Source organism: Oreochromis aureus, linkage group 22 (genome assembly GCF_013358895.1).
Source record: "Oreochromis aureus strain Israel breed Guangdong linkage group 22, ZZ_aureus, whole genome shotgun sequence".
NCBI classification, from domain to species: Eukaryota; Metazoa; Chordata; class Actinopteri; order Cichliformes; family Cichlidae; genus Oreochromis; species Oreochromis aureus.
The window spans coordinates 6,347,474-6,359,766 of NC_052962.1; the positions used below are offsets into that span (position 1 = coordinate 6,347,474).

Consider the following 12,293-nt stretch of genomic DNA (forward strand, 5'->3'; position numbering starts at 1 on the left):
GAAGGTGGGACCAAACTATGACCCCCCACCCCCACTAGGTGATGGAGCTGATCAAAGGAGCCCAGAGAAATTGATCTGATGTGGTGGCAGAGGCTGTATCAAGACTAATGTAATCTAATAGATAATTTCTATATTGGTTAAAATTAAGATTATTTTTATTTTTCCAGTTCATGAGGACTGTTTTCTTGGCTATGCATAGTGCAGTGAAAACCATATGGGCTATATTCTTTTCCGTAGTGACATTATCTAAGCTGCCCAACAAACACACTAAAGGCGAAGTTGGAATGTTACATTTCAGACACTTTGATAAGTCTTCACATATCTCGTGCCAAAACTTCTGAACTGGTGGACAGAACCAAAGAGCGTGGATATAATTGTCCGGTGAATTGGTTTGGCAGTGTGAGCAGTTGTTGGTAGATGTAAAGCCCATCTTGAACATCCGATGACCTGTATAGTGCACTCTATGTAGTATTTTGTATTGAATTAATTGAAGACTGGGATTTCTAATTAGATGAAAGGTTTTGAGCAAATCTGAGACCAGAAGTTTTGGTCTAAGTTAACTGATAAATCCGCTTCCCATTTTGCAATAGGAAGTGATATTGATTCATCTATTTTAGAAAGCATTCTGTATATTTTGGACAGTAATTTGGGGGTTTTAAGAGTCAGAAATTGAACCACACTTGGTGGTGTTTGTAGTTCATCTTGACCTGGTTTAAATCTCTTTTTTACTATGGATTTAATTTGCTGATATTCTAAAAATCTTTTCTTGCTGATCCCATATTGTGTAACTAGTCTGTCAAATGAAATAAATTCTGTTCCTTCTAGTATATGTTCTAAATATTTGATTCCTTTACCATTCCAATCTGAAAAGTTTATCATATTATTGTTTTGTAATATGTCAGAGTTGTTCCAGATAGGTGTACATGTGCATGGGATTAATGAAGACTGTCAACTTCAGAAACTCCCACCATGCTGTCAGAGAAGAGCTGATGTTGATGCTTTTGAAGCATTCATGTCGTTGGATGTTTGAGCTGATAAATGGTAGATTTGAAATCTCTAGATTATTGCAAAGTGCTTGTTCTACATCTAGCCAAGGTTCATCTAAGAGGGTATGTTTTTGCCATCCTGAGATAAACTGAAGCCTGTTGGCTAAGAAGTAGTGCTGAAAGTTAGGTAGTTCTAATCCTCCTTTATCCTTGGTCTTTTGTAATGTTTTTAAGCTTATACGTGGGGGCTTATTTTTCCAAAGGAATTTGGACATATATGAATCTAGAGATCTGAACCAATCTTGCGGCGGTTTAGTTGGGATCATTGAGAATAAATAATTTATTTTTGGCAATACCATCATTTTTATAGCGGCAACCCTTCCCATGAGTGATATGGGTAGACATTTCCACCTAGCCAGATCACCTTCTACTTTCTTTAAAAGTGGGATATGGTTTAATTTAGTTAGATCTGCAAGCTTGGGAGAAACATTAATACCTAAATATTTTATATTTCCGATTGCAGTGGAGTAGAAGAGGAATTATGGAAGGAGCAATTAATCGGAAGGACTGTAGATTTTGACCAGTTAATTGAGTAATCTGATATTCTTGCAAAAGAATCAGTTCAATCACCCCAGAGATATTGGTTTGTGAATTTTGGAGAAAGAGTAACACATCATCCGCATAAAGGCTGATTTTATGTTCCATGTTCTTGCATTTTATGCCCTTAATTACTGAATTCTGTCTAATTGCTGCTGCTAGTGGTTCGATAAAAATTGCAAACAGTGAAGGGAGAGTGGGCATCCCTGCCTGGTGCCCCTCAGGAGACAGAAGCTGGAGGATGTCTGGTCATTTGTTCTGACACAAGCTGTTGGGGAATTATATAATATTTTTAACCAGTTGATGAAAGAAGATCCAACACCAAATTTGTTTAAAGTTGTAAATAGAAATTTCCAGTTAACTCTGTCAAACGCTTTTTCTGCATCTAAAGATAATATTGTAGTTTCAAGGTTTTTACTGTATGAGTAGTCTATCAAATTAAGTAATCTACGTGTATTTGTTGATGAGTGCCTACCTTTATGAAACCAGTTTGGTCAGGATGAATTAAGAGGGGGGTTATTTTCTCTAGTCTCTTCGAGAGAGCTTTGCAGATAATTTTGAGGTCTACATTTATAAGGGATATTGGACGATAGCTTGAGGGATATTTAGGGTCTTTGCCTGGTTTTAGCAGGAGATTAATGTTTGCAGAATTCATATTTGATGGAAGTCTGCCCTTTTCTTTGATTTCCAACAACGTTCTGTAAAAAACTGGTGCTAGAATCGTCCAGAATTCTTTGTAGAATTCTGCAGGAAAGCCGTCTGGACCTGGAGCCTTATTATTGGGCATACTTATCAGGGCTTCCTGGAGTTCACCTGATGTCAGTGGCGAATCCAGTGCAATTGCTTGAGAGTCTGATAATTTTGGGAGAGTTATGTTGTCTAAAAACTGATCAATTTCCTTTTTAGATGGGTTTATTTGTGGTGAATACAACGATTTATAGAAATCCCTGAAGATGTTGTTTATTTGTTTTGGTTCATATACTGTATTCCCAGATGAATCTTGAACAGCACATATAGTTGTTTTTTCTTTCTTTATTTTTAGCTGGTTTGCTAGAAATTGACCGGATTTATTACTATGTTCATAATTTTGTAAGCGTAGTCTTTGTACTAAGAATTTGGTTTTTTTTATCAATTATCTCATTTAATAGCTGCTGACCAAAAAATAATCCAGACGAGAGTAGGAGCGATGAACATGTGAGAAGAAAGTATATTCCTTACTGGTGGGGTGAAGGGAGCGCCATGCATCGCAAAGACCAGTCGCTCATATACTGTTTGATTATATTTGTGGACTGCCAATTACGCTGATTTCCTGCTGTATTGAGCCTATCCATTTCTTCATTTAGTCCAGCGGTCCCCAGCCCCCGGGCCTCGGACCGGTACCGGTCCGTGAGTCGTTTGGTACCGGGCCGCGAGAGTTGAGGCTCAGGTGTGAAATGTATGGTTTTCAGGGTTTTTATCGGTTTTCAGCGTTATTTTGTTATCGTTTTTATCGTTAACTCGGTTTTCCTGGGTCTTTTCACGTGTGTTATGAATAAATCTTCTTTTTTTCGGTACCGGCACTAGTTTTATTTTGTTGTATTTATCCGCGACACCTTATTGCCGGTCCGTGAAAATATTGTCGGGCATAAACCGGTCCCTGGCGCAAAAAAGTTTGGGGACCGCTGATTTAGTCCAAGGTTGAGGTCGCCTCCAAGAACAAGTGTGCCATCTAAGTGTTCAGAGAGTGCACTGAAAAAACCGTGACAGAATGAGGGATCATCAACATTTGGACCATATACACTTACAATACATAGCTTTTTATCAAGTATAGATAGTTTAATGACTAAGAATCTGTCCTCTGGATCTATAACTGTATCGAGTACTGTGAAATTAATTTTTTTATGGATTAAAATCGCTACTCCCCTTTGTCTAGAGTTATAACAAGCTGAGAACACATTAGGAAATTCAGGTGTTTTAAGTTCATTCGAACCTCTAAGAGGTCTGTGGGTCTCTTGTAAAAGGACAACATCTGCCTGTAGTTTTTTGAGTTGGTTAAATATTTTTAACCTCTTTTCTCTGGAGCCAGCTCCATTTACATTCCATGAGACGAATCTTAGTGCACCCATAGATGTCTGTGTATAACTAGGGGTGTATGCTGTGTGTGTTGCTTAGACAGGTGGAGAGAAAACATCACTTGTTCATAAATAAAGAGAGGGAGAGACAGAAGGAATATGTGGCGAGATGCTCCCTGAGTCTGACTATGTGTGTGCATATTTACTAATATGAGTACGCTTGGCTTAAGTGTGTGTATCCTATACGACTGTGTGCGCTGTCTGACTGATGTAAATGTGCTGCCGTTATGCCGCATGACTGTGCGTGATCGTGTGTGCATGTGTCGAAATAAAGGATGTTGTTTCTGGATGAGTGTGGAAGCAGGTGATCGAAGCAGTGAAATAAATAAATAAATAAAGAAACCAAGGACAAGGGTGAGCAGCATAAAAACAAGAGGGGGAAAAGAGAGAGGAAAAAACGAGAGGGGAAAAAAAAAGAAACAAAAAACGGAAACATTCCAATTAACCCATACGGTAAAAAAATACATTTTTCCTGGCCAAAATATATTTCAAATATATGGTAAATATATTTTGTATTTGTGATGCTCCACAAAAATATATTTTTGAAATTGAAAATATATTTCTTTCAAACCAAAATACATTTCAAAACATATTTTAGGATGAAGAAAATACATTTCCAACCTGACAGTAGAATGTATATCAAAGTATCCTTTATTTAAAATGTATTTAGTGCAATAATGATTATAATGATAATAATACTAAAAGTAACATGTTTTATGCACATCTGCAAAAAACAGTTGGATTCAAACAAAACAGAGTCAAAGGTCTATCACGAATTAGGTTGTTTATTCATTTGCTTACAGTATTAGACATTACACAATATTTCACTGTAATGTAGCGTTCATTGACTTTGAAATTATCTGTCAGTGATACAGTAAACAAGATACAACAACTGCTATGTACACTTTAGTTTTTGACAATATATACAATATAGTACTTAAATGAACACACTCCACTTTTTTTGGAAATAGGCTCATTCTCCATCTCCCTCAGAGTTAAAAATGCAGCGTCTTCTTTCTAGATCCATACGTTAATAGGACTCTGGAGCATGATCTTACGGGATGGGGCGTAGCCAGGATTTTTGGTCGAGGTGCCATATTAGCAGGCCAAACAAATGCTTGCTGTGTGGTCGGTTGTAATGTTAGATTGCACTACCGGCAAAGGAATAAGCTTGAAAACAGGCTCTCTTTTCATTGTTTCCTCACCTGGAAGCATCATGAGGAAGCTTATGTGTTGGATGTTACCAAAAGAAGGCGTCTAGCCTGGATAGCAGCTGCGAGACGAGCTGATATTCAGTTCTCTACCATCCACAGATATCTGTTGGTGTGCTTCAGTATTTTCATTCAGGTAAGTTCTGAATAAGTTCATATTATTCTTTATAGCCTGTTAGTTTTATTTTCAATGCGCTCTAAGATCATAGCACAAACTTAGAACAAACATGCAGAACTACCTTCTATTTATAGAGTTGCTAATTATTTGGCATTATTGCAGCAAACCAGCCTATGAAATGAAAGAAACAAATCCTGACTGGGTTCCAACACTACACATGGGGCACTACGAAATCCCTGCTTCAAACTACATGCTACATACCACCATACCAATCAGATTACTTCTTCCATGTGTAGGTAAAAAGGTAACCCTCCTGGATAAAATGGCAAAGGTTTGCTGCGTTTTGGTGAACATGTGCCCCAGTGTGGTAGTAAAACCAGGGAAAAATGCTCTTGTTAAATACTCTTAAGTCTTGTGCTGTTTATGTAGTGATAAGTTTTCAAAAGAGACATTAAATTACAGAATGGTAGTAGTGGGTGATATTATTTAAATGCTGTCATGATTTTATGTAAACATTTTGTCATTTGTAAACTATACATGACATTGATTCTACATGGTAACTGATTTGATGTTCTACAAAGTGCTTTTAATTAAAAATAGGCAAACATGTCTTTGTTTCTTTATTCAACTTTTGAACAGTGGTACTTAGTAAGTACATATTCAGTAAATGCAAATTATTTACATGGCCCCCTAAATTAAAACATTATGGGTTATTCAGAACAGAACTATGCTTGGAAAAATATTGTCCCATCAGTTGATCCAACTCCTCCACAGTAGCAGGTGGAACTTTTCTTTTCTGAGGATGGCTTCTTTTACCTGTCACAACGAATGGTCTGTTTATGTTTTGATCAAGAACCTTTTTTTGGGCAGCTGAAGAGGAGAAGTCTATCTTATGGCCAACCTCTGGCTGTATCTTGCTCATATTACCCAGCAAAACCCAGTATGCAGGTTCATCTGTAAAAGTCCTTGTACCACAGATCAACACTGTTGCTTCTACATTAAACAGAAGAGCAGCGACATGGCTGCAGGTCTCCACGACTCCGGCCATACAGGTGCAGTGGGCGGCTTCAACCTTCCCTGTGATGCTCACAATGACCTGTGGCTGCAATGCTGCAATTCAGTCTTTAAGAGTGCAGTACCTGAAACACACACAGACAAAGTTCATTTAAAGACAAGAGCTTTAATAAGCCAAGGCCGACACAAATGTGTTTTATCTACTTTCAAATCCACTTATAATAAATGTAACAAATAAAGTGTTTTTATGTATCCATCTAAAGAACGCTGCATGTTATATTCTAAATCTGCCTGTTTCTTTTTAGAAACCTAGCAGCAAAAAATGAGCCTAAAGTATGTAATGCAAGGATGTAATCACTTTCAAGAGGGAGAAAACATAATGTTTGACTTTAAGTGACAATTATGGACACCTAATATGATAAGGAGATTCTGCAGGTCATTAATCAATGTATAAAACTAAAGCAGAATGTATTTTTAGTGACACAGGACACAAACAAGGAAGCAAGATGTGTAATTAGGATTAGTTATAATAAATATGAATTAATTAGGGCAATTTCTTTAACCATAAAGAATAACTAAATCCTTCAGGACAATATCACATCAGTGCACTGAACTCACTATGTTATCGCTCTAACAGAGCCTCTACATGTTCTCACTGTAATTTCCCCTCATGAATGAATTTATGCTTGCACTAATCTGAATGTTCGGGGGGAATCAAACGCATTTTACTCGCAGTACTCAAGCTGACTTACCTTTGCTTGAATGACGGAGTACTCACAACGTGGAGGCTTAAAAATAGCCAAATCTTGTACCCAGTCCTTGGTGAATTGGATGTGCGCCTCCAGAGATTTATAATTGCGAAATTGGTGCGCCGTGTATGCGCTGACTCCACAGACAAGGTACCAGAGCAGATCATGCTAAGTCAATAGCGGTTTGGTCTTCAGGGTTTCTACTCCACGGCCGTATTTCATACGGGTCCACATTTCAACAATCAAGTACCGTCTCTTTGCATCTGGACACAATCTGTCTCTATACCGTCATTTTCTTTTGAGCTACGTTTCAGAATGGTTCGTAGCAATCTTGTTTTGATTCGTGGCCTGCCAAGATGGTGCTGCGCTCCCACAATGCATTGCGACATTACGTCAACTCCAAAGCCCTTTGCGTGCAGGAGAGTATGCGCATGCGCATTGCCATGGTGGTTTAAAAAATAAAGATATAATGAAAAGTAATTAATAAAAATTAAATATTTAAACATTCCCACAAATGTGCAATGAACGTGCACAAACACTGTTTATTAGTTGTTGCTGTTTCTTTCTTTGTTCCTTTTTTTTTTTTTTGAAAAATAACGACGTCTCTGAGGCGCGAATTCCGACAGTGAGAGGAACAGCCGGATACAGGAGACGGGAAGAAACAAGCCGATTATGTTCGCGTTAATTAGGTGGTTGGAAGATGTAAAATTCTCAATTCTGCCAACTGAACATATACGAGATTTTAATGAGTATGAATAATTAGCCGGCATGGAGGAAACGGACCTTTATTTGGTGGAGTGGCGACAAGAAGCCAAAAGGCGGGTGGCCGGTCTATGAAGCCTCCATCATCAAGCTAGCAGGTGCCTTTTCTCATATAATATTACTTTAATCTCGCTTATTTAGCACGGAAGCGTAGAGCTGCTGCCCAGGCAAAAGAGAAATATAAGTATATCACGTTATAACGTGAAAGGTTTATCGTTCTAACAACATACTATCATGTTAGTACAATATACTTTTCATGTTTGAACAACATTGTACGAGCAATGTACATAATTATCACGTCCGTACAATATTGTGCGAACGTGATAATTATGTATATTGTAATAACGTGATATTATATTATACAAACATGAAAAGCATAATGTTAGAACAATAAACATTTCATGTTATAACGTGATATAGCTCTATTTTTCTTTTGCCTGGGTGGCAGCTCCACGCTTCCATAATTTGGTAATCACAATATGTAACTTAATTAATTATATTGTGACGTACTTTTGCCTTTTCTTATTATTCTGCCTTCTCAGAAAGGGAAAAAATACAAATAAAACTGTTTACACTTGTTATATACAATAACTATCAAAACCTATTCACATTTAATTTGGCTTTCACAGAAATCCCACCTGTCCTTCTGGCTACAGAGTACTTACTTACCAAGGTTAGAAACAAAGCACAGTTATGCTTTATTAATGTTCGCTAATTACAATGTTCCACATTTCCTTGCTTTTTAAGTCATTTTTAGGCTTTTTAGAGTTTTTGGTTTTTTTAGCAGTAATGTTTCTGCCTATTTATTTCAGCCCATGAAATCGAATGCAGATCTTCATGATGTGAGATTTACATAAATGTAAGTAATTTTGTTTGTCATTGTCATTAATGTTGTTGCTGTTGTTGTTTTTGTGCAGTTTGCAATCATATAAACCTAGCAAGCATCAGTCAGCACAGTGACTAACCTAAACTGATTCTTGCTTTATTCACATATATTATATGTAATTATATATACCTGCACATTGTACCTAGGGTTGCAGCCACTTGGCCCCACCCCATTGTTGTGACAGCCCTGATTGTACTTATACACTGCATCTGCCACATTAATGTATTTTTAAGTGATTTGTTTGTAATACATGAATTTGTTTCTTACAGATGTCAAAGTCTCAACCTCATGCTGCCCTCCCCATCCTCCTAAAGTAAGTATTTGTTGTTGTAGTTTTTATGCAGTGTCTGTGTCACATGCTAATCATAATTATTGAAATAACTGTTTTCTAACAGATTTTCCAAAACACTAGTTATGTTTGTTGTCATTCAGACTAATACTACCGCTTAGACATTGCTTAGTGGTCATGCATGTTTGACAAGCTTGTTATGATACCAAAACAGTAGGCCTGTCACAATAACCGATATATCGACTTAACACACAATACATGTACATGACCTCAATAATTGTTAATGATGCAATTTATCTGCCATTATATTTACAAAAATAAAATATAATAATAACAACACAATAACATTAAATAACATTGTTTTCTATTTGCTAGACAATTTACTATTTATTCAAGTTTTTATGGTATCTAATATTTTGATACCTAATTTCCATGATCTAAATATTTTTAGAACTAAATGTTGGTTTGTCAATTGAAAATGTGTAGATCTTGCATTATTATGGTGTTATATTATGATTATACATTCAAAGACATAAAATGGTCTTAAAATGACAATGACATAACTTGTCGCAATTGTTTATGGGGCAATATACCGACCAACAAAAAGTTGTTATCGTAACAGGCCTTCAAAACAGACGGTTTTATGATTGATAAATTCAAAAATAAATACATTTAATTTCTCTGAGATTCTCTAATATTCAGTTACAGTTCACAACACAGCTACCTGTACATGCAGTATTATACTGTAAATATAAATCTCTGCATTTAGCATCCCACTAGAACAGTTACTGCCTTTTTTTTTTTTTTTTTTTTTTTTTTTTTTTACAAATACCTGTACTATTACTAACACATTTACTGTTTTACTTTTAGCCTGTGGATACAAATGCAGATTTCCTTAATGTAAGTTGTGCATTTTAATTGCATCATGTTATTTTTATTATTATTTATTTATTTATCTATTTTATTTTACATTCAAATATGATTGCTAGTAGGTAAAGAATAGTTCACCTATAATTGATATTCCCAATTAATTTCTCACCTCTGATTGAATGCCTTTGTTTGTTTGCCTTTTTTGACTATAACAAAACATTTTTGCAGGATATATATGGTGAATTTATATGCATAGATACAGTCGTAGTGCTTGACACATGCACACAGCAGTAGATGTACTAAAAAGGAAATAATTACAATCATGATGTTGATTGCTGATGTCAGTATATATATTTTAGGGGAATGTTTTGTTTTTCACCCAAAATGAACTATATTGCTTCAGAAGAGATTTATTACTCTGCCTGACTCTTATATATTGTTCTGTTTTTTGTTTGTTTTTGTTGTTTTCAGGTTCAATGGTGTGTGTTCTTCTAATGGCCGCCTTCCCACTGGAGGTTTTGATCCACAGCAATTTAAAAGGTAAACAGCATTGAAAGTCAGTTCAAATGGTTAGCTAATAGTATTCTAAAAAGCCTACAACTCTGTCACCAGTTTCTTTACCAAAAAGTACCCATAAAAGTATCTCTCAATAGCATATCATTGTAGCTCAAATGTTTAGTTGTACAAATGTCAGATTTTTGGAAATCTAAAACTAGTCAAACACTCAAATGTTCATGCTTTTTATAGGAGGACAAATCAAAACGGACATCGGCGCAGAGTGAAGAACTGCCCTTCATAAGGACACTATGACAGCCATATATAGTAAGTGAAGACTTTCTGTGTATCTAAAATTGCATACAGCACAAGTAACTTACTTTACAACCTATTTTAATGGTTGCAAAGTAAGTTACCAATACAAATAGGTGATGATGCATTGTAGTGGTTGGTCTCAGACAAAGAAGGTCAACAGATTTATGAATGCTGGAGGGTAAGGAGAGACAACCAAAAGGGGTGTTAGCATTACTGTAATGTGAACTGGATAGACTTTCCATCTAGGAAAAAAAGGGGTAAAATTATGCGTAAAATATATCTGTATTAATATCTGTATCTATATAAACAGAAATATCTGTTTGCTAAATGAAGCCAGCTAACATAAATCATATTTTTATTTTAACTCTGATAAAAGTAATAGAACTGTGACTTTTGTTTGTTACAGTGGCGGTAAGGAAGAGGTTTCCCAATGTGTCCAGAGGGGCTTTGAGGATTGCAGTGAAAGCTGGGGGAACTGAGACTGCCGGAAAAGGAAAAGAAATTACATTTTAAGTATGTTGACTTATGTTCATACAATCACACACACATATACACACACACACATATGTGTACATATAGATCTATATATATCTATATCTCTATATATCTCTATCTATCTCTATATATATATATATATATATATATATATATATATATATATCTATATATATATATATATATATATATATATATCTATAGATATATATATATATCTATAGATATATATATATATCTATAGATATATATATATATATATATATATATATATATATATATATATATATATATATATATATATATATATATATCTATAGATATATATATATATCTATAGAATATATATATATATATCTATAGATATATATATATATATATATATATATATATATATATATATATATATATATATATATATATATATATATATATATATATATATATATATATATATATATATATATCTATAGATATATATATATATCTATATATATATATATATATATATATATATATATATATATATATATATATATATATATATATATATATATATATATATATATATATATATATATATACACACACACACACACACACATATATGTATATGTGTGTCTGTGTTTTTTTAGAATGTTTAAGTATGTAATGAGAATAAAATTATAAAATGAATATTCCTTGCTTGATTGATATGCTATATGTATGTTTTAAACATCAAATAAAGATTTCTTTCAGCTGTTACATGTGAATGTGTTTTCTTAGAAATATATGAAGGGTTAAATTTATATATTTTTGAATGATTTTAAATAAGTTTAAATTGTATTTTGGAATATATTTTATAAATATATTTCAAAATATAAAAAACAGCCAAAAAAAATATATGTGTTAAAACACATTTCAAAATATATTATAAATATATTTTTTAAATATATTTTAAAATACATTTTGAAATATATTTCAAAATATACAAAAAATGGCCAAAAATATATGTGCTAAAATATATTTCAAAATATATAAATATATTTTAAAATGTATTTTTGCACATATATTTTTTGGCCATTTTTTGTATATTTTGAAATATATTTTTTTACCGTATGGGTAAACCACTGACGGAGAGTGACAGTGTTAATTCTGCTATGATATCACACTTAAGATGCGCTTTAATACTACTAAGTTAGACAGATGTTAATGCAAATTAGTGTGAGTGGATGGGGAAAGGGTGTAGCGGATTCTTATCTGGTGTGAAGTTAATACAGCCACGGAGTGGTGTCGGGGTCGCGGTGGAGCTGTCCGTCCACGTACAGCCGGTCCACAGCGATGACAGCGCGGGAGCCCTTCTGGATGAAGCCGCGTCGGATTGGGAAGAGGACCCTGCGTCGTTCCAGGATCTCT

General features: G+C 34.5%; 1 long non-coding RNA gene across 1 annotated transcript; it reads left to right on the forward strand.

The window, feature by feature from the left end:
• Nucleotides 1–9,527: 9,527 nt before the first annotated feature.
• LOC120435520 lies at nucleotides 9,528–10,954 on the forward strand. Its single transcript, XR_005609784.1, has 3 exons — nucleotides 9,528–10,133; nucleotides 10,341–10,415; nucleotides 10,810–10,954. It is a non-coding gene; the product is annotated as an uncharacterized LOC120435520 (long non-coding RNA).
• The last annotated feature ends 1,339 nt before the right edge of the window (nucleotides 10,955–12,293 follow it).